The sequence below is a fragment of the Arachis ipaensis genome, chromosome B1 (assembly GCF_059453495.1).
Source record: "Arachis ipaensis isolate K30076 ecotype BB chromosome B1, ASM5945349v1, whole genome shotgun sequence".
Lineage (NCBI taxonomy): Eukaryota > Viridiplantae > Streptophyta > Magnoliopsida > Fabales > Fabaceae > Arachis > Arachis ipaensis.
In genome coordinates, this window is record NC_142436.1 from 50,563,937 (window position 1) to 50,587,423 (window position 23,487).

General features: G+C 36.9%; 1 non-coding gene across 1 annotated transcript; it reads right to left on the minus strand.

The window, feature by feature from the left end:
* Window positions 1–10,568: 10,568 nt before the first annotated feature.
* Window positions 10,569–10,676, minus strand: LOC148576516 (small nucleolar RNA R71). The gene has a single exon (XR_015903699.1). It is a non-coding gene; the product is annotated as a small nucleolar RNA R71 (small nucleolar RNA).
* Window positions 10,677–23,487: the final 12,811 nt, after the last annotated feature.

The window sequence follows — 23,487 nt, forward strand, 5'->3', positions numbered from 1 at the left end:
GCTCAGCTTTTGAGGAGGAAAGTACTTGGCTAAGAAAGCCGTGACCAGCTTATCCCAAGAGTTCAGGCTGTCTTTGGGTTGAGAATCCAACCATAATCTAGCTCTGTCTCTTACAGCAAAAGGGAAAAGCATGAGCCTGTAGACTTCAGGATCTACTCCATTAGTCTTAACAGTATCACATATCTGCAAGAATTCAGTTAAGAACTGAAAAGGATCTTCAGATGGAAGTCCATGAAACTTGCAGTTCTGCTGCATTAGAGAAACTAATTGAGGTTTCAGCTCAAAGTTGTTTGCTCCAATGGCAGGAATGGAGATGCTTCTTCCATGTAAATTGGAATTAGGTGCAGTGAAGTCACCAAGCATCTTCCTTACATTATTATTATTTTCGGCTGCCATCTCCTCTGCCTGTTCAAAAATTTCTGAAAGGTTATCTCTGGATTGTTGTATTTTAGCTTCTCTTAATTTTCTCTTCAGAGTCCTTTCAGGTTCTGGATCTGCTTCCACAAGAATGTTCTTATCCCTGCTCCTGCTCATATGACAAAGAAGAAGGCACAGAAAAATAATAATAATAATAGAGATCCTTTATACCACAGTATAGGGATCCCTTTTTGAGTGGAAGAAAAGAGGGGGAGACAAAGAATGTGATGTAAAGGAAGAAACACAACTGTACGGATGGAAGAGATGTGAGATGAGATGTTAGGATATGAATGAATAAATAGAATAGGATGAGAGAGAAGGAGGGAATTTTTCGAAAATTATTTTTGAAAAGGAGTTAGTGATTTTTGAAAATTGGTTTTTTTTTTGAAAAATGTTAGTAATTTTCGAAAATTTTTGAAATCAAAAATAAAAAATAAAAATAATTAGTTAATTAAAAAGAAATTTTGAAAAAGAGGGAAGATATTTTCGAAAATTAGAGAGAGAGAGTTAGTTAGGTAGTTTTGAAAAAGTTAAGAAACAAACAAAAAGTTAGTTAGTTAGTTGAAACAAATTTTTGAAAAGATAAGAAGTTAGGAAGTTAGAAAAGATATTTTGAAAAGATATTTTTTGAAAAAGATAAGATAGGAAGATATTTTTGAAAAGATATGATTGAAGTTAGTTTTGAAAAAGATTTGACTTTTAAAATCTCAATTAATGACTTGATTCATAAGAAATCACAAGATATGATTCTAGAACTTAAAGTTTGAATCTTTCTTAACAAGCAAGTAACAAACTTCAAATTTTTGAATCAAAACATTAATTGATTATGTTATTTTCGAAAATTTGATTTAAAAATAAGAAAAAGATTTTTGAAAAATATTTTTGGAATTTTTGAAAATATCTAAGAATTTTGAAAAAGATTTGATTTTTGAAAAAGATTTTGAAAAAGATAAGATTTTCAAATTGAAAATTTGGTTTGACTCATGAGAAACAATTTGATTTTAAAAATTTTTGAAAAAGTCAATCCAAATTTTCGAATTTGATGAGAGAAAAAGGGAAAGATATTTTTTTGATTTTTGAATTTTTATGATGCAAGAGAAAAACACAAAAAGGATGCAATGCATGAAATTTTTTAGATCAAAACAATGAATGCATGCAAGAATGCTATGAATGTCAAGATGAACACCAAGAACACTTTAAATGTCATGATGAACATCAAGAACATATTTTTGAAAAAATTTTAATGCAGAGAAAACATGCAAGACACCAAACTTAGAATTCTTTAATGCTTAGACACTAAGAATTCAAGAATGCATATGATAAACATGAAAAGACACAAAACAAAAAAATCATCAAGATCAAACAAGAAGACTTACCAAGAACAACTTGAAGATCATGAAGAACACTATGAATGCATGATATTTTCGAAAAATGCAAGATGCATATGCAAGTGACACCAAACTTATGATATGACTCAAGACTCAAACAAGAAACAGAAAATATTTTTGATTTTTATGATTTTCTAATTTTTTTTTTGGATTTTTTCGAAAATAATATGAAAAAGAAAAATAAGGATTCCAAAATTTTTAATATGAATTCCAGGAATCTTGCATTCTTAGTCTAAAGCTTCAGTCCAGGAATTAGACATGGCTCACTAGCCAGCCAAGCTTTCAAAGAAAGCTCCAGTCCAAAACACTAGACATGGCCAATGGCCAGCCAAGCTTTAGTCTTTAACACGAGAGTATATTGCTCTTTGATAACAAATTGCAAGCCTCAGTCCAAAAGAATTTAGACATGGCTTTACAGCCAGCCAGGCTTCTCATGCTTCATGAAACACTAGAATTCATTCTTAAAAATTTTGAATAATTTTTTTTTTTGAAAACATTTTTATTTTTTTCGAAAACAGATGAGAGATTTTTGAAATTATTTTTGAAAAATTTTTGAAAAGAAAATAAAAAGAAAATTACCTAATCTGAGCAACAAGATGAACCGTCAGTTGTCCAGACTCAAACAATCCCCGGCAACGGCGCCAAAAACTTGGTGCTCTGATCTTAATTCATAATTGTCACAACTTCGATACAACTAACCAGCAAGTGCACTGGGTCGTCCAAGTAATACCTTACGTGAGTAAGGGTCGAATCCCACGGAGATTGTTGGTATGAAGCAAGCTATGGTCACCTTGTAAATCTCAGTCAGGCAGATATAAAGTGATAATGGTGTTTTCGAATAATAAATAATAGAATAAGGATAGAGGTACTTATGTAAATCATTGGTAGGAATTTCAAATAAGCGAATGGAGATGCTTTTCGTTCCTCTGAACCTCTGCTTTCCTGCTACCTTCATCCAATCAGTCTCACTCCTTTCCATGGCTGGCTTTATGCAAGGGCATCACCGTTGTCAGTGGCTACATCCCCTCCTCTCAGTGAATAATATGCTCACGCACCCTGTCACGGCACGGCTATTCATCTGTCGGTTCTCGATCATGCTGGAATAGGATTCACCCTCCTTTTGCGTCTGTCACTAACGCCCAACAATCGCGAGTTTGAAGCTCGTCACAGTCATTCAATCATTGAATCCTACTCAGAATACCACAGACAAGGTTTAGACCTTCCGGATTCTCTTGAATGCCGCCATCATTCTAGCTTACGCCACGAAGATTCTGGTTAGGAGATCTAAGAGATACTCATTCTAGCTTAATTCATGTAGAACAGAAGTGTTTGTCAGGCACGCGTTCATAGGGGAGAATGGTGATGAGCGTCACACATAATCATCACCTTCATCACGTTCTTGGGTGCGAATGGATATCTTAGAAGCGAAATAAGAAGAATTGAATAGAAAACAGTAGTACTTTGCATTAATCTTTGAGGAACAGCAGAGCTCCACACCTTAATCTATGGAGTGTAGAAACTCTACCGTTAAAAATACATAAGTGAAGGTCCAGGCATGGCCGAGATGGCCAGCCCCCTAAAACGTGATCAAAGGATCATAAGGTAATCCAAAGATCCAAAGATGCCTAATACAATAGTAAAAGGTCCTATTTATAATAAACTAGCTACTAGGGTTTACATGAGTAAGTAATTGATGCATAAATCCACTTCCGGGGCCCACTTGGTGTGTGTTTGGGCTGAGCCTGAGTGTTGCACGTGCAGAGGCCATTTGTGGAGTTGAACGCCAGTTTCTGTGCCAGTTTGGGCGTTCAACTCTGGTTTTGGATCCTTTTCTGGCGCTGGACGCCAGATTTGGGCAGAAGGCTGGCGTTGAACGCCAGTTTACGTCGTCAATTCTTGGCCAAAGTATGGACTATTATATATTGCTGGAAAGCCCTGGATGTCTACTTTCCAACGCAATTGGAAGCGCGCCATTTTGAGTTCTGTAGCTCCAGAAAATCCACTTTGAGTGCAGGGAGGTCAGAATCCAACAGCATCAGCAGTCCTTTTTCAACCTCTGAATCTGATTTCTGCTCAAGTCCCTCAATTTCAGCTAGAAAATACCTGAAATCACAGAAAAACACACAAACTCATAGTAAAGTCCAGAAATGTGAATTTAACATAAAAACTTATGAAAACATCCCTAAAACTAACTAGATCCTACTAAAAACATACTAAAAACAATGCCAAAAAGCGTATAAATTATCCGCTCATCAGCCTTCGACATCAAGTGGCACGCCCAGCCCTTGCTTTGGTCTCTTTGTGCATTGGCGTGCCACGCCACAAACTCAAGTGGCACACCTAAGTGAGATTGAGAGGTTGGCATGCCATGCCTTCGACCTCAAGTGGCACGCCCAGTCTTCAATTGCCTTCAGCCCCTTCTCTGGATTATTGTACCAGCGTGCCACGCCATGCTGCTCAAGTGGCACGCCCATATATTTGTGGACTCTTCAAGATTGGCATGTCATGCCTGGATTCTCAAGTGGCACACCCAAGTGAATTTTTGGAGCTGGCGTGCCACGCCTTCGATACCAAGTGGCATGCCATAGTGAAGGTTGTTCCTGGAGTGGTGAGTTGCCGTGCCACGCCCCTTAGCTCAAGTGGCACGCCTATAGTAGCTGATGGGTTAGGCGTGCCACGCCCAACCTGGCGTGCCACGCCCACATGCATTCTTGAACTTCTCCTCTGGAATTTAGTACTGGCATGCCACGCCTAGCTCCTGGCGTGCCACGCCAGTGCATTTTTGTGGCATTTGCTCCCAAGTGGCACACCAGTTTCACACGCCCAGCTTCTTGTTGCTTTCTTCCCATTTTTGATGTTTTTTTCACTTGAAATTCAGCACAACTCATCTCAAAGTAGTGTACCATAATATTCATCAAATAATGCATGAATTGTACTGATCAAATGAGATTTATGCTCTTTTATGGTCCTCTTTATGCAAGAAAGAAGGGTAGATGATGCAAGTCATCACAACACCAAACTTAAGCTTTGCTTGTCCCAAGCAAATTAATGTGATCACCTTTATAACTTGAGGTCTTGGCCATGAATGATTGCAACATAACTAAGGGTAGGGCTAAGTGTTCAACACATGTATGAATGTTTTAATGTCATGAAAAACTCTTAGATCTTTGAGGGTTCTTTCAAGTATAGGCTTTAGGGGTCCTTTTTATTGATTGTCACCTTGAAGTAGTAAGAGTTATTTTGCTTTCTTGACTACGACTCTAAGTGTTTTATCTCAAGACAACCCTTTAATTAGGCTTTCAATTAGCACTCCCAAACCAGTTGGTTTTAGGGTACTGGGTATTGCACTAGTAGAAAAAAGATTTTTTCGGACAAAAATTTCAAACAAAATTTATTCCATCTGAATGACTTTTTCATTTCGGACAAATTTGAGATAAATATTGAACAACTTTTAGTGGGGACATTGGAATAATATATTCTGTCCTAAATTTGTCTAAATTTTGTCCCAAATTTTGGCGCCAAATTTTTTTTTGGTGGCGCCAAAATTTTCATACAAATTAGCAATACATTTTGGACAAAAACTATAATTCGTCCATATTCCATCTGAATATGCGTAATAACTTCAAACGGATTTGGGACGCATTCAAAATGTTAATTCTATCCCAAATTTGTCTATAATTAGTCTTAAATGTTTTTACTATAGCTAACCCTTCGAAGTAGCTAAAATTTTTTTCCCACAAATTTGGGATGAAAATAACATCATTTCTAAATTCTGTTTGAAAGTGCATCAGTTTTCAAACAAATTTCAAATATTTGTTGAAAAATTTTAACATTTAGTATAAATTGTTTATATTTTAAATTAGTCTATTATTTTTTAATTTATTCTTTTAATTATTTACGTTATAATAATTTAAAATTTAGTTTTGTAACAAATTTAAGATAAAGTGTATCTAAAAGAATCACATATATAAAAACTTAAAAATAAATTATGTGTGTGAAATGAGGAATGTAACTGAAGGGTCTTTGGCTCCTGTTTATATAATTCAAGGCAGTTATCTTATCTTATCTATATTATTTATTAATATAAAAAGAATTTTTAATTTCGAATATTAATTTTACTAAATATTTATCTTTTCAGATTATTATATAACAAAGATTTAAGAACATGATTTAATTTAAATATTTTAAAATTAATATTAGACATAATTTTTTTAAAATATTTATCTTTTAGATATTATATTCTATAATTTATGGAGTATATTTTTGTTGTAATTTTATCTTTTTTTAATTTGATATTAAAAATTAAATATAATTTTAATTTAAAAAATTTAAAATATACATAGTTATTTTAATACTACTTATTATTTACTTTGCGCCAAAAATCAAAATTTTATCAAAACCGCCTTTTATTTTCAGGGGATTTCAATTTTTGAGTGCCTTCTCCCTACTAATATCACATCTAGGTTACCATGCCAAAAACCAAAACTTTTTTCAGAACCGTCTTTTGGTTTCACCGTTTTAGGGTTAGTTCTTCATCTCCTTCTCCCTCCTTCTGTGCGTGCTCTGTCTCTGGTCTGTGATTGCCGCTCGTGCATCGCGCTCCATCTGCGTCCTCTGCCTCTGTCTGTGCATTGCCACTCGTACTTCGCCGCTGGTGCTTCGCCACTCGTGCTCTGCCTCCCGTCTCTGATCTCAGATATTGATGAGCGGATAATTTATACGCTTTTTGGCATTGTTTTTAGTATGTTTTTAGTAGAATCTAGTTACTTTTAGGGATGTTTTCATTAGTTTTTATGTTAAATTCATATTTCTGGACTTTACTATGAGTTTGTGTGTTTTTTTGATTTCAGGTATTTTCTGGCTGAAATTGAGGGACTTGAGCAGAAATCAGATTCAGAGGTTGAAGAAGGACTGCTGATGCTGTTGGATTCTGACCTCTCTGCACTCAAAATAGATTTTCTGGAGCTACAGAACTCGAAATGGCGCGCTTCCAATTGCGTTAGAAAGTAGATATCCAGGGCTTTCCAGCAATATATAATAGTCCATACTTTGGGCAAGAATAGACGATGTAAACAGGCGTTCAACGCCAGCTTTCTATCCAACTCTGGCGTCCAGCGCCAGAAAAGGAGCCAAAACCAGAGTTGAACGCCCAAACTGGCACAAAAGCTGGCGTTCAACTCCAAGAAAGACCTCTACACGTGAAACACTCAAGCTCAGCCTAAACACACACCAAGTGGGCCCCATAAGTGGATTTATGCATCAATTACTTACTCATGTAAACCCTAGTAGCTAGTTTATTATAAATAGGACCTTTTACTAGTCTTTTTGACATCCTGGATTGTATTTTGATCCTGTGATCACGTTTTAGGGGGCTGGCCATGTCGGCCATGCCTGGACCTTTCACTTATGTATTTTCAACGGTAGAGTTTCTACACTCCATAGATTAAGGTGTGGAGCTCTACTGTTCCTCAAAGATTAATGCAAAGTACTACTGTTTTCTATTCAATTCATCTTATTTCGCTTCTAAGATATCCATTCGCACTCAAGAACGTGATGAAGGTGATGATTATGTGTGACGCTCATCACCATTCTCCCCTATGAACACGTGCCTGACAAACACTTCCATTCTACATGAAATAAGCTAGAATGAATATCTCTTAGATCTCCTAACCAGAATCTTCGTGGCGTAAGCTAGAATGTTGGCGGCATTCAAGAGAATCCAGAAAGTCTAAACCTTGTCTGTGGTATTCCGAGTAGGATTCGATGAATGAATGACTGTGACGAGCTTCAAACTCGCGAGTGCTGGGCGTTAGTGACAGATGCAAAAGGAGGGTGAATCCTATTCCAGCATGATCGAGAACCGACAGATGATTAGCTGTGCTGTGACAGAGCATGTGAGCATATTTTTCACTGAGAGGAGGGGATGTAGCCACTGACAACGGTGATGCCCTTGCATAAAGCCAGCCATGGAAAGGAGTAAGACTGATTGGATGAAGATAGCAGGAAAGCAGAGATTCAGAGGAACAACTGCATCTCTATACGCTTATCTGAAATTCTCACCAATGAATTACATAAGTATCTCTATCCCTATTTTATTAATTAATATTCGAAAACCACATGACTATTTTATATCCGCCTGACTGAGATTTGCAAGGTGACCATAGCTTGCTTCATACCAACAATCTCTGTGGGATTCGACCCTTACTCACGTAAGGTATTACTTGGACGACCCAGTGCACTTGCTGGTTAGTTACACGGAGTTGTGAACCATGGTCTTGGCATCAAGTTTTTGGCGTCATTTCCAGGGAAAGAAAGAGCAATGAATTTTACATAATTAAAGTGTAATCGCGATTCCGCGTACCAAGTTTTTGGCGCCGTTGCCGGGGATTGTTCGAGTTTGGACAACTGACGGTTCATCCTATTGCTCAGATTAGGTAATTTTCTTTTTGTTTTATTTTCAAAAAATTTTTCAAAAATCTTTCAAAAAATTTTTCTTTTGTTTTCGAAAAAAAAAAATAATACTAAAAATGTTTTCAAAAAAAAATTTATTCAAAATTTTTAAGAATGAATTCTAGTGTTTCATGAAGCATGTGAAGCCTGGCTGGCTGTAAAGCCATGTCTAAATTTATTTAGACTGAGGCTTGCAATTTGTTATCAAGAGCAATATACTCTGATGTTAAAATGCTGAAGCTTGGCTGGCTAGTGAGCCATGTCTAATTCCTGGACTGAAGCTTTAGACTAACATGGCAAGATTCCTGGAATTCATATTAAAAATTTTGGAATCCTTATTTTTTCTTTTACAAATAATTTTCGAAAAAAATCCAAAAAAATTTAGAAAATCATAAAAATCAAAAATATTTTTCTGTTTCTTGTTTGAGTCTTGAGTCATGTTATAAGTTTGGTGTCAATTGCATGTGCATCTTGCATTTTTCGAAAATTTCATGCATTCATAGTGTTCTTCATGATCTTCAAGTTGTTCTTGGTAAGTCTTCTTGTTTGATCTTGATGATTTTTTGTTTTGTGTTGTTTGGTGTTTTTCATATGCATTCTTGAATTCTTAGTGTCTAAGCATTAAAGAATTCTAAGTTTGGTGTCTTGCATGTTTTCTTTGCATTAAAAGTTTTTCAAAATTGTGTCTATGATGTTCATCTTGACATTCATAGTGTTCTTGGTGTTCATCTTGACATTCATAGCATTCTTGCATGCATCACATGTTTTGATCTAAAAATTTCATGCATTGCATCTTTTTAGTGTTTTTCTCTCCCATCATAAAAATTCAAAAAAAAAAAATATCTTTCCCTCTTTTTCTCTCATAAATTCGAAAATTAGATTTGAATTTTTCAAAAGTTTTTAAAATCAAGTTGTTTTTATGAGTCAAATCAAATTTTCATTTTAAAAATCTTATCTTTTTCAAAATCTTTTTCAAAAATCAAATCTTTTTCAAATTTCTTAGTTATTTTCGAAAATTCCAAAAATATTTTTCAAAAATCTTTTTCTTATTTTTATCAAATAATTTTCGAAAATAACAATAACAATTAATGTTTTGATTCAAAAATTTCAAGTTTGTTACTTGCTTGTTAAGAAAGATTCAAACTTTGAGTTCTAGAATCATATCTTGTGATTTCTTATGAATCAAGTCATTAATTGTGATTTTAAAAATCAAATCTTTTTTCAAAAACTAATTTCTATCATATCTTTTCAAAAATATCTTCTCATCTTATCTTTTTCAAAAATCTAATTTCAAAATATCTTTTCCAACCTTCTAACTTCTTATCCTTTCAAAATTTGTTTCAACTAACTAACTAACTTTTTGTTTATTTCTTAACTTTTTCAAAACTACCTAACTAAATCTCTCTCTCTAATTTTCGAAAATATCTTCCCTCTTTTTCAAAAATTTCTTTTTAATTAACTAATTATTCTTATTTTTATTTTTTATTTTAAAAATTTTCGAAAAATACTAACATTTTTCAAAAAACCATTTTCGAAAATCACTAACTCTTTTTCAAAAATATTTTTCGAAAATTCTCCCTCTCCCATCTTATTCTATTTATTTATTCATTTACTAACATCTCATCTCACATCTCAACCCTCCTCACAGTTGTATTTCTTCCATTACATTACATTCTTTGTCTCCCCCTCTTCTTCTACTCACACAGGGATCCCTATACTGTGGTATAAAGGATCTCTATTATTATTATTATTATTTTTCTGTGCCCTCTTCTTTGTCATATGAGCAGGAGCAAGGATAAGAACATTCTTGTGGAAGCAGATCCAGAACCTGAAAGGACTCTGAAAAGGAAACTAAGAGAAGCTAAAATACAACAATCCAGAGATAACCTTTCAGAAATTTTTGAACAGGAAGAGGAGATGGCAGCCAAAAATAATAATAATGTAAGGAAGATGCTTGGTGACTTTACTGCACCTAATTCCAATTTACATGGAAGAAGCATCTCCATTCCTGCTATTGGAGCAAACAACTTTGAGCTGAAACCTCAATTAGTTTCTCTGATGCAGCAGAACTGCAAGTTTCATGGACTTCCATCTGAAGATCCTTTTCAGTTCTTAACTAAATTCTTGCAGATATGTGATATTGTTAAGACTAATGGAGTAGATCCTGAAGTCTACAGGCTCATGCTTTTCCCTTTTGCTGTAAGAGACAGAGCTAGAGTGTGGTTGGACTCTCAACCCAAAGACAGCCTGAACTCTTGGGATAAGCTGGTCACGGCTTTCTTAGCCAAGTTCTTTCCTTCTCAAAAGCTGAGCAAGCTTAGAGTGGATGTTCAAACCTTCAGACAGAAAGAAGGTGAATCCCTCTATGAAGCTTGGGAAAGATACAAACAGTTGACCAAAAAGTGTCCTTCTGACATGCTTTCAGAATGGACCATCCTGGATATATTCTATGATGGTCTGTCTGAGTTATCAAAGATGTCATTAGATACTTCTGCAGGTGGATCCATTCACCTAAAGAAAACGCCTACAGAAGCTCAAGAACTCATTGACATGGTTGCTAATAACCAGTTCATGTACACTTCTGAGAGGAATCCTGTGAATAATGGGATGCCTATGAAGAAGGGAGTTCTTGAAATTGATACTCTGAATGCCATATTGGCTCAGAACAAAATATTGACTCAGCAAGTCAATATGATCTCTCAGAGTCTGAATGGAATGCAAGCTGCATCCAACAGTACTCAAGAGGCTTCTTATGAAGAAGAAGCTTATGATCCTGAGAACCCTGCAATAGCAGAGGTGAATTACTTAGGTGAACCTTATGGAAACACCTATAACTCATCATGGAGAAATCATCCAAATTTCTCATGGAAGGATCAAAAGCCTCAACAAGGCTTTAATATTGGTGGAAGAAACATGTTTAACAATAATAAACCTTTTCCATCATCCACTCTGCAACAGACAGAGAACTCTGAACAAAATACTTCTAATTTAGCAAACTTAGTCTCTGATCTATCTAAGGCCACTGTGAGTTTCATGAATGAGACAAGGTCTTCCATTAGAAATTTGGAAGCACAAGTGGGCCAGCTGAGTAAGAGGATCACTGAAATCCCTCCTAGTACTCTCCCAAGCAATACAGAAGAGAACCCAAAAGGAGAGTGCAAGGCCATTGACATAAGCATCATGGCCGAACCTATGAGGAGAGGAGAGGACGTGAATTCCAAGGAGGAAGACCTCTTGGGACGTCCAGTGACCAATAAGGAGCTTCCCTCTGAGGAACCAAAGGACTCTGAGGCTCATCTAGAGACCATAGAGATCCCATTGAACCTCCTTATGCCCTTCATGAGCTCTGATGAGTATTCCTCTTCTAAAGAGAATGAGGATGTTACTGAAGAGCAAACTGCCAAGTTTCTTGGTGCAATCATGAAGCTGAATGCCAAATTATTTGGCATTGATACTTGGGAAGTTGAACCTCCCTTGTTCATCAATGAACTAAGTGATCTGGATCAACTGACATTGCCTCAGAAGAGACAGGATCCTGGAAAGTTCATAATACCTTGTACCATAGGCACCATGATCTTCAAGGCTCTGTGTGACCTTGGTTCAGGGATAAACCTCATACCCCTCTCTGTAATAGAGAAACTGGGAATCTATGGGGTGCAAGCTGCTAGAATCTCATTAGAGATGGCAGATAATTCAAGAAAACAGGCTTATGGATAAGTAGAGGACGTGTTAGTGAAGGTTGAAGGCCTTTACATCCCTGCTGATTTCATAGTCCTGGATACTAGAAAGGAAGAGAATGAATCCATCATCCTAGGAAGACCTTTCCTGGCCACAGCAAGAATTGTGATTGATGTTGACAGAGGTGAAATAGTCCTTCAATGGAATAAGGAATCCCTTGTGTTTAAAACTCAAGGATCTCCCTCTGCAACCATGGAGAGGAAGCAGAAAAAGCTTCTCTCAAAGCAGAGTCAACCAGAGCCCCCACAGTCAAACTCTAAGTTTGGTGTTGGGAGGCCACAACCAAACTCTAAGTTTGATGTTGAACTCCCATATCCAAACTCTAAGTTTGGTGTTGGAGAGTCTCAACAAAGCTCTGCACATCTGTGAGGCTCCATGAGAGCCCACTGTCAAGCTATTGACATTAAAGAAGCGCTTATTGGGTGGCAACCCAATTTTTATTTATCTAACTATATTTTTCTTAGTTATATGTCTTTATAGGTTCATGATCATGTGGAGTCACAAAATAAACAAAAAAATCAAAAACGGAATCGAAAACAGCAGAAGAAAAATCACACCCTGGAGGAGTATCTGTCTGGCGTTCAACGCCAGAACAGAGCATGGTTCTGGCACTAAACGCCCAAAATGGGCAGCATCCTGGCGCTGAACGCCCAGAACAAGCATGGTTCTGGCGTTCAACGCCAGAAATGGCAACAAATGGGCGTTGAACGCCCAAAATGGGTACCAACCTGGCGCTGAACGCCCAGAGTTGTATGCAAGGGCATTTTACATGCCTAAATTGGTGCAGGGATGTAAATGCCTTGACACCTCAGGATCTGTGGACCCCACAGGATCATCTCAGGATCTGTGGACCCCACAGGATCCCCACCTACCTCATCATCTCTCTTCCCATTCATGATCATCCCTTCTGTTTTCCATTTACCACTCACATCCATACACCCACTACCTTCAAAATTCAACATCTCTCTCCCACCCAATCCCAGCCATATGGCCGAATACACACATCCATCCATCTCCTCCATATCTTCTTCTTCTTCTTCTATTCTTTCTTCTTTTGCTCGAGGGCGAGCAACATTCTAAGTTTGGTGTGGTATAAGCATAGCTTTTTTTGTTTTTTTCCATAACCATTGATGGCACCTAAGGCCAGAGAAACCTCTAGAAAGAGGAAAGGGAAGACAAAATCTTCCATCAAGAGTCTATAGCTCAGTGGTAGAACATTTGACTGCAAATCAAGAGATCCCTGAGATACCTCAGGGGATACATTTTCTTCCACACAATTATTGGAAGCAACTAAGGGTGGAACATCAAGAGCACTCCATCATGCTTCATGAAATAAGAGAAGATCAAAAAGCAATGAGGGAGGAGCAACAAAGACAAGGAAGAGACATAGAAGAGCTCAAGGACATCATTGGTTCCTCAAGAAGGAAACGCCACCATCACTAAGGTGGATTCATTCCTTGTTCTTATTTCTTCTGTTTTTCGTTTTCTATATTATGTGCTTATCTATGTTTGTGTCTTCATTACATGATTATTAGTAGTTAGTAACTTTGTCTTAAAGTTATGAATGTCCTATAAATCCATCACCTCTCTTAAATGAAAAATGTTTTAATTCAAAAGAACAAGAAGTACATGAGTTTCGAATTTATCCTTGAACTTAGCTTAATTATATTGATGTGGTGACAATGCTTCTTGTTTTCTGAATGAATGCTTGAACAGTGCATATGTCTTTTGAAGTTGTTGTTTAAGAATGTTAAATATGTTGGCTCTTGAAAGAATGATGACTAGGAAACATGTTATTTGATAATCTGAAAAATCATAAAAATGATTCTTGAAGCAAGAAAAATCAGCAAAGAACAAAGCTTGCAGAAAAAAAAAATTAGGCGAAAAAAGAATAGAAAGAAAAAGAAAAAGCAAGCAGAAAAAGCCAAAAGCTCTTAAAACCAAGAGGAAAGAGCAAAAAGCCAATAACCCTTAAAACCAAAAGGCAAGGGAAATAAAAAGGATCCCAAGGCTTTGAGCATCAGTGGATAGGAGGGCCTAAAGGAATAAAATCCTGGTCTAAGCGGCTAAACCAAGCTGTCCCTAACCATGTGCTTGTGGCGTGTAGGTGTCAAGTGAAAACTTGAGACTGAGCGGTTAAAGTCAAGGTCCAAAGCAAAAGAAGAGTGTGCTTAAGAACCCTGGACACCTCTAATTGGGGACTTTAGCAAAGCTGAGTCACAATCTGAAAAGGTTCACCCAATTATGTGTCTGTGGCATTTATGTATCCGGTGGTAATACTGGAAAACAAAGTGCTTAGGGCCACGGCCAAGACTCATAAAGAAGTTGTGTTCAAGAATCATCATACTGAACTAGGAGAATCAATAACACTATCTGAACTCTGAGTTCCTATAGATGCCAATCATTCTGAACTTCAATGGATAAAGTGAGATGCCAAAACTATTCAAGAGGCAAAAAGCTATAAGTCCCGCTCATATGATTGAAGCTATATTTCATTGATAGTTTGGAATTTATAGTATATTCTCTTCTTTTTATCCTATTTGATTTTCAGTTGCTTGGGGACAAGCAACAATTTAGGTTTGGTGTTGTGCGCGGAATCGCGATTACACTTTAATTATGTAAAATTCATTGCTCTCTCTTTCCCTGGAAATGGCGCCAAAAACTTGATGCCAAGACCATGGTTCACAACTCCGTATAACTAACCAGCAAGTGCACTGGGTCGTCCAAGTAATACCTTACGTGAGTAAGGATCGAATCCCACGGAGATTGTTGGTATGAAGCAAGCTATGGTCACCTTGCAAATCTCAGTCAGGCAGATATAAAACAGTTATGTGGTTTTCGAATATTAATTAATAAAATAGGGATAGAGATACTTATGTAATTCATTGGTGAGAATTTCAGATAAGCGTATAGAGATGCGGTTGTTCCTCTGAATCTCTGCTTTCCTGCTATCTTCATCCAATCAGTCTTACTCCTTTCCATGGCTGGCTTTATGCAAGGGCATCACCGTTGTCAGTGGCTACATCCTCTCCTCTCAGTGAAAAATATGCTCACATGCTCTGTCACAGCACGGCTAATCATCTGTCGGTTCTCGATCATGCTAGAATAGGATTCACCCTCCTTTTGCGTCTGTCACTAACGCCCAGCACTCGCGAGTTTGAAGCTCGTCACAGTCATTCATTCATCGAATCCTACTCGGAATACCACAGACAAGGTTTAGACTTTCCGGATTCTCTTGAATGCCGCCCTCATTCTAGCTTATGCCACGAAGATTCTGGTTAGGAGATCTAAGAGATATTCATTCTAGCTTATTTCATGTAGAACGGAAGTGTTTGTCAGGCACGTGTTCATAGGGGAGAATGGTGATGAGCGTCACACATAATCATCACCTTCTTCACGTTCTTGGGTGCGAATGGATATCTTAGAAGTGAAATAAGATGAATTGAATAGAAAACAGTAGTACTTTGCATTAATCTTTGAGGAACAGCAGAGCTCCACACCTTAATCTATGGAGTGTAGAAACTCTACCGTTGAAAATACATAAGTGAAAGGTCCAGGCATGGCCGAGATGGCCAGCCCCCTAAAACTTGATCACAGGATCAAAATACAATCCAGGATGTCAAAAAGACTAGTAAAAGGTCCTATTTATAATATACTAGCTACTAGGGTTTACATGAGTAAGTAATTGATGCATAAATCCACTTCCGGGGCCCACTTGGTGTGTGTTTGGGCTGAGCTTGAGTGTTGCACGTGTAGAGGTCTTTCTTGGAGTTGAACGCCAGCTTTTGTGCCAGTTTGGGCGTTCAACTCTGGTTTTGGCTCCTTTTCTGGCGCTGGACGCCAGAGTTGGGTAGAAAGCTGGTGTTGAACGCCGGTTTACGTCATCTATTCTTGGCCAAAGTATGGATTATTATATATTTCTGGAAAGCCCCGGATGTCTACTTTCCAACGCAATTGGAAGTGCGCCATTTCGAGTTTGGTAGCTCCAGAAAATCCATTTTGAGTGTAGGGAGGTCAGAATCCAACAACATCAGCAGTCCTTCTTCAACCTCTAAATCTGATTTCTGCTCAAGTTCCTCAATTTCAGCCAGAAAATACCTGAAATCACAAAAAAACACAGAAACTCATAGTAAAGTCCAGAAATGTGAATTTAACATAAAAACTAATGAAAACATCCCTAAAAGTAACTAGATTCTACTAAAAATATACTAAAAACAATGCCAAAAAGCGTATAAATTATCCGCTCATCAGATATCCACCACTCTAGCCTCCAATCTCGCACCTCAGACCACCTCCACCATCATTAATCGCACTCCCAGCCTTCACTTGCGAACAACCGCTCTGCCTCTTGAATGTGTTCACCTTCGCCGGTCTCAGAACCCGCGCCCCTGCCAGCCTCAGACACCGCCCCTTCGCTTGATTGTTCGTGCCTCCTCTTCTCTTTGTGCGTCCTTTGCAAGGGTCAACATTTATTGTGAGTATGAGAGCACGCCATCCTCAACTTAGATATTACATACATGCTACTGTCTCAGGGCTTCTTCCCTTTTTACAAAACGTTAGGGTTTCTTTCTTTGGGAGTTTCTGTTCTAATTCTTTGAAGTTTTACTCAGCCTTATAAGGATTGTTGTTGATTTTCTTGATTTGATATTAAATGAGCTGATATAGGATCCTTGGATTGTCGTGGATTTCAGAATTAACATGAAATGGGGTATATATTGTAGTTTTATCTATTGTTAAGCAATGTTATTGTAACATTGTGATGATATAGCCTCTTAGAAGTATTCCTATAGATCCTCCTAATTTAAAATTTTACTCACAATGGAGTAGGTTATAATTATACAATATTCAAGGATAATTCAATGTACATGGTAAGTATAAAGTAAGGACGATTTTTAGGCATACCAATTAGCAGGTTTGATAATTTCTTTTGTATTGAATAAAATGTATAAGTGGAGTCGGAGTGCAACTAAGACTAGCTTCTGCGAAATTTTTAAGATTTATATTTGGATCTGATATCATCTCTACATACTTATCAATCTTGACAGCGAGGTGATTTCAATGAGTGTCTTGTCATGATATCTACTTAAAGGGGAAAAATAATAGTACTCTGTTGGATGAAATAGAGAGATGATTTGAGTGTTGTTAATGAATGATATAGGAAAGTCATCTTAAGTTCAGGCAAAATTTTGCTATACAGCTATAGGACCTAAGATCTTGTATGGAATTGAATGTATGAAAGGCCAACAGTGTAATAAGCTCAATGTTGTACATGTTGGGATTTTAGAATACATGAATGAATATACTATACGAGGAAGTGAATGTGATGAGAGGACCATAGAAGCACCAGTAAGAACTAATAAGAAGAGTATAACTAAAAATCTAAAGTGGCTTCATGGGCTTCATTTGATACATATAGTTCACCTCTCTAGGTAGAAAGTACTTTTATATATATTATGATAAAATCCTTTGAATTTGATGTTGGTAGAATGTAACGTAAGGACATTTTGGTTTCTAGGCAATTATTATTTGATAGAGTTTTATAGAATTTTGTGCTAAAATTTTGTTCATAACTAACCAACTTAAAAGTTATATGTTTTGATGCTGTATGTCTCATTTTGCACCTAATTATTCTTATTCTAAATCTTTGCTCTTTTCTTTACCTGCAATTTATATGCTTGTGTGCTAGTATGAAACAGCTCAAGGATGTTATCTATTAGAACTGAGTCCAATGCTTATATAGTATGTCACCTATAATTGTCACCTATAAAGCCACTTATTATGTCACCTATAATTGTCACTTATTTGTTCATGGCATATTTAGTTGCGATTAAAATGAATTGGTTTTGTAAGGTGAATTAAAAAAGCGAAAGACAGAACTTTTTCAAGTAGCTTTATCCTTGGATAATGAGGGAGATGTTGAGGCATCTAAGGAAAGCCTAGATATACTAGATGATTACACTATTTAGAACGAAGTTGTGACAAAGGAAAAAAAAAGCTACTTTTGGTTTAGATCTCTCTTCAAAGTTGGATTCCAGAAATTGTTCAGAGACAGCCAAAGACAATCTAAATATTGAGCAAGAACTTCACATGTGGAAAGAAAAGGCAAAGGAGCAAGAAATGATCAATGAAGAGCAAAAGGTTAAGTTGAAAGATGCTGAGCACAAGTTAAAAGATCAAGGACGTCAACTAAAAGTTCAACAGAAAAGAATTGGTTCTACTGAAAAGACAATTCATGCTTTGTATAAAAAGTTGAATCTCCCACTTCCTTCAACCTTGTCTGATGCCACGGAAGATGAGCTTGGGACAGGCTCTAGTGATGATAATATGAGTGATTGATATTTGGAGTATATGTTTTTTTGATTTAGATTAAGGAATTTTTAGGTGAATTAGTTAGTACATTTTATTTTATTCATGATATTTGACCTTTTTAAAGGCTTTCTTTGTTTTAGTTTAAGTATTTTTTTTCTTATTTAGTTTGATTACATTTATAGACAAAAGTATTTTAATAATAAATATTTTTTTAACTCTTTTATGGTAATTAACTTTTTCATGAATTTATTATGTGTTTATAATTTCGATGATGTAATATGAAAAAAAAATGATTATGATGATCTTAATATAGAAAGCAGATCGAATGCAATTTATTTTCTAAAATATTTATCTATTAAATAGCAAATTATTTTGTATGAAAATTATTTGAAATATTATATTAAATTTGTAGAAAATTTGTGCGAAAATAATTTTTTGTTTTGTATGAAATTTGTTTCAAATACGTAAATTCTTTTAAATTAAATTTGTCTGAAATTTAATTGAAAAGAAATATTTGATTTGTTTAAAATTTGTTCGAAAAAAATTTGTTATATTTGACTAAATTCGTTAGAAATTTGTCTGAAATAAAGTATATTTTTTGTTTGAAATTTGTCTGAAATACGTTGTCTTTATGTTAGCTAATTTGTCTGAAATTCGTCTAAAATACATCATAATAGATAGAAATTTAGTAGATAAATGCCTATTCAAAATCTGTCACAAAATCGTCTGAAAAAAATTTCGGACAAAATTTCGGACAAAATGTAAATTAGCAACAAGGCTTTTTGGGACAAAAAAAATCGTTCCAATTTTGTTTGAAAGAAAAAATTTGTCTCTAATTTGTTCGAATTTTATTTCAATTTCGTCTCAAAATTCGTCCAAAAAAGCTCTATTTCTAGTAGTGAAACACCCTTAAGAATTTACATGCCCAGGTCTCTTCTTAACACATCTTCACCACAAGCATCTACTAGGATCTTTAATTCTTTTTGAGCCTTTTAATGTTTCTTTCTCATCCCAGTAGTTGATGCTCAGAGCCTTGGGTCTTTATTGCTTACTACTTCTTGGTTCTATGGATATTCAAGGAACACCCCTTAACCTTCTCTTGTTATACCTTCTAAGATTAGTTGCTTTTCATGACTCATTTTCTTTTTAGTTTATTCAAGGTTCTACACTTAGTTTCTTATTTCTTAGTTTATTGGATGATCAATCTTGGCCTTGGTTTCTCTTACTCTTATTTTTGCACAACTCACAGTAACTCTTATAGAGACAAGCTCTACTTTTATTTATGTTGAAATGAAGACTTGAAATACATGGCATTTTCTTTCTTGTAAATTAGAGGACTCATAAAGGCTTCAACATGAAATAAAACTAAGCAGAAAACATAAACTATCCTAGCATGATTATTTATTCAAAAAGTAAATCGAACAAAAGCTTAAAACAGGATTTCAGAAATTAGAGAGTGTCTTGAGCAGCTTTATCTTCAGTTCATTTGCCCCTTTCCTCTGTCCTTCTTCTTGGAAGGGAAGGAGCCACTTTCATCTGGCTTGGAGGAACCTTCTTGTGCTTTGGCATCCTTGGGCTTCCAGAATCCTAGCCTCTTCATGTAAGATTTCACGTTCTCCTTGTGCTGGTATGCTATTTTTTCCTATCTTGAGCTGAGTTCCTCCAATTTCTGCATATAGGTGGGGTAATTGGGGTTCATGTTAGCTACTGCATTGCACAGGTAGCTCAACTTTGTTTGTGCATAGCAATCATATTCCCCTCTGGCTACAGTTCTTGCTTCATAAAGGTGTCTGAATTCAGCAAGACTCTCCATTTGTTGTAATTGTCGTTCCAGAATCATTCACAGGCTGCCTTGCATCTCTCCCCAGTTAATCTGATCTTGCTGCTCCTTGAGGTTCTCAAAACCCCCTTGGAGTTGCTGAATGTTCTGGTTGACTTGGTTCCATTTGTTGTTGCTGAGTCTCCTTGAGTTGATTGACATCTTCTCTCAGATGGTGTAGGTCTCCCTTCATTTGGTGTACATCTCCTTGCAGTTGTTCCCAGTTGAATCCCTCTGGAAATTGTTGATATTGGTAGTTTGGTGGTGGTGGTTGAAGTGCTAGAAAGTGAGGTTGCTCTTCTGCCTCTTCCTCTTCTTGTTATTGTTGTGGTCCATGAGCATGAGCTCTTTGTTCTCTGGCCCTTTAAAGTGGGTAACAGCCACCACTTTGGCCATCTTCTTGGTAGTTATGAATTTATCTTGCTTCACTAGCACCTCATCAATGATCTTTTCAACTCCAGCCTCATCACATAGCCTCTGTATGATGCTGGGAAATGCCAACCTTGTATTGTCACTGGTGCTTTTCAGCACTTTGTTAATATTGTTGGCAATCATCTCCCCCACATTGACATTCTCACCCTTCATGATGCTGTTATGAGCACAGCTCTCTCCTTGGTCACTTTTGAAGTGTTGGATGTGGGGATTAGGGACCTCCTCACAAATTCTAGCCACCCTCTAGCTTGGGGGCTCAAATCTCTTCTTCTTAATTGGTTGGGTATCCCATCCTTATCATTTATCCAATGCACATTCAACACACAAATCTCGTTCAGGATCTCATCAAACCCAGGGTCTTGCTGCTTTATTCTTTCTTCATAGCTCCGGGTGGAGCTTGTCCTCTTCACTATTAGCATCCTCTCTATGCTGGAGGGGCTATAGTCAATGGACTTTCCCCTCACATAGCTAATGTAGCCATAGTGTTGTCCTGGTTGAGGCACAGCATTAGCGTAAAACTCCCTCACCAAGCTCTTTACCACCTTCCTTGGTGGGTTGTATAGGAGTGACCAGCCCCTGCTGTTGATTTCAATGTTGATTTCAGGGTGCTCGTTCCTCCCTAGTTGGAACCCAACTTCTGGAATGATCTCCCTCTCACTCACCCAACCATAAATTAATTTTGGTTGAATGCAGAGAGGAACTTGTAGTCATTGAAAGAGCTTGAGGATCTATAGGTTGGTTTCTTGGTTTTTCTTTTCTTTGAGGCTAAGCTTTTTGGTGGTGCCATTAGGTTGAGAGAGTGTGTTTGAGGTTGTAAAAAAAATAGGAGGAGGTTACAAGAGATGGCAAGCAAAACAAGGTTTTGCTCCAACACCAAACTTAGGACTTGATTGTCCCAATCAAGAGAGAAAAAAAAGAAAGAAGGTAAGGGAAGAGAGATAGTAGAAGGTGAAAAGAGAAAGGAAGAAAAAAGGTGTATGGATTCTCCTTGTGTGTGATTGGGGTTTTGAAGTGGGAAAAGAGTTGGAAAGGTGGGGCTTTTATAATGGGTGAATGGTGTGATATGAAATGTGGAAAATAAAAAGGGTCAAATGTTTTCCCACTTGGGGAGTGGCGCCTAGTGTGGGAAGAGGCGCCAACTCTTATCTCACTGTGCCTTCTGCATGTGTTGAGTTCCAAAGTGTAAGTACACTTTGACTTCCTTGCTTTGTGAGATGTTCACCATGTGGGCCCCATCTTTTCTCCTGAAATTGAAACTGAAACCCCTTAGTAATGACAAGAGAATCCTTCACATTCCTTCTTATCATGAGTGATTCGGATTGCAACTGATGGGTGTCCCTTGGGACACCAAACTTAATAAATTAGTTTCTTCATTGTGTATTTAATGTGTTCATAAGGAAGAAATAACTCTAATCTTTTCATTTTCTTTTGATTCCAACCTCCTCTGAACATATTAGATCACGTTCATGTTCTTGCCCAAAACATTAAGTGCTTTTAAATTGGGTAAACTTGGGCTTGCTAGGTGATCCTTGGTGGTGGCTGATGAGCAGATAATTTATACCCTTTTTGGCATTGTTTTTACATAGTTTTTAGTATGTTTTAGTTAGTTTTTATTATATTTTTATTAGTTTTTAAATAAAAAATATATTTCTGGACTTTACTATGTGTTTATGTGTTTTTCTATGATTTCAGGTATTTTCTGGCTGAAATTGAGGGACCTGAGCAAAAATCTGATTCAGAGACTGAAAAAGGACTCTAGATTCTGTTGGATTCTGACCTCTCTGCAGTCTAAATGGATTTTCTGGAGCTACAGAAGCCCAATTGGCACGCTCTTAATTGCATTGGAAATTAGACATCCTGGGCTTTCCAGCAATATATAATAGTTCATATTTTGCCTGAGTTTTGATAACACAAACTGGGATTTAAATGCCAACTTTCTACCCTATTCTGGCATTAAACGCCAGAACTGGCATAAAAGCTGGAGTTAAATGCCCAAACTGGAACCAGAGCTGGCATTTAACTCCAAGAAAAGTCTCTATATATGAAAGCTTCAATGCTCAGCCCAAATACATACCAAGCAGGCCCGAAAGTGGATTTCTGCATCATTTACTTATTTATGTAAACCCTAGGTTACTATTTCATTATAAATAGGACCTCTTGCTATTGTATTTTTATCTTTAGATCATTTTTGAGACTATCTTTGTATCACTTTTGATCTCTTGATCACGTTTAGGGGGCTGGCCATTCAGCCATGCCTGGACCTTGTTCTTATGTATTTTCAACTATGGAGTTTCTACACCCCATAGATTAAGGTGTGGAGCTCTGCTGTTCCTCATGAATTAATGTAAAATACTATTGTTTTTCTATTCAACTCAAGTTTATTCTTGTTCTAAGATATTCACTCGCACTTCAACCGGATGAATGTGATGATCCGTGACACTCATCATTATTCTCACTTATGAACGCGTGCCTGACAACCACCTCCGTTCTACCTGCAATAGCTTGAGTGTGTATCTCTTAGCCTCCTGGTTGACGATGCATGGTTGCCTCTCCTAACAACAGAGCCTTTTATTCCGTGAGATTAGAGTCTTCGTGGTATAAGCTAGAATTAATTGGCAGCATTCTTGAGATCTGGAAAGTCTAAACCTTATCTGTGGTATTTCGAGTTGGATCTGAGATGGGATGACTATGACGAGCTTCAAACTCGTGAGTGTTGGGCGTAATGACAGATGCAAAAGGATCAATGGATCCTATTCCAACATGAGTGAGAACCGATAGATGATTAGCCGTGCGGTGACAGCGCATTTGGACCATTTTCACTGAGAGGACAGATGGTAGCCATTGACAACGGTGATCTCCCAACATACAGCTTGCCATGGAAAGGAGTACGCATGATTGGATGAAGGCAGTAGGAAAGCAGAGGTTCAGAAGCAA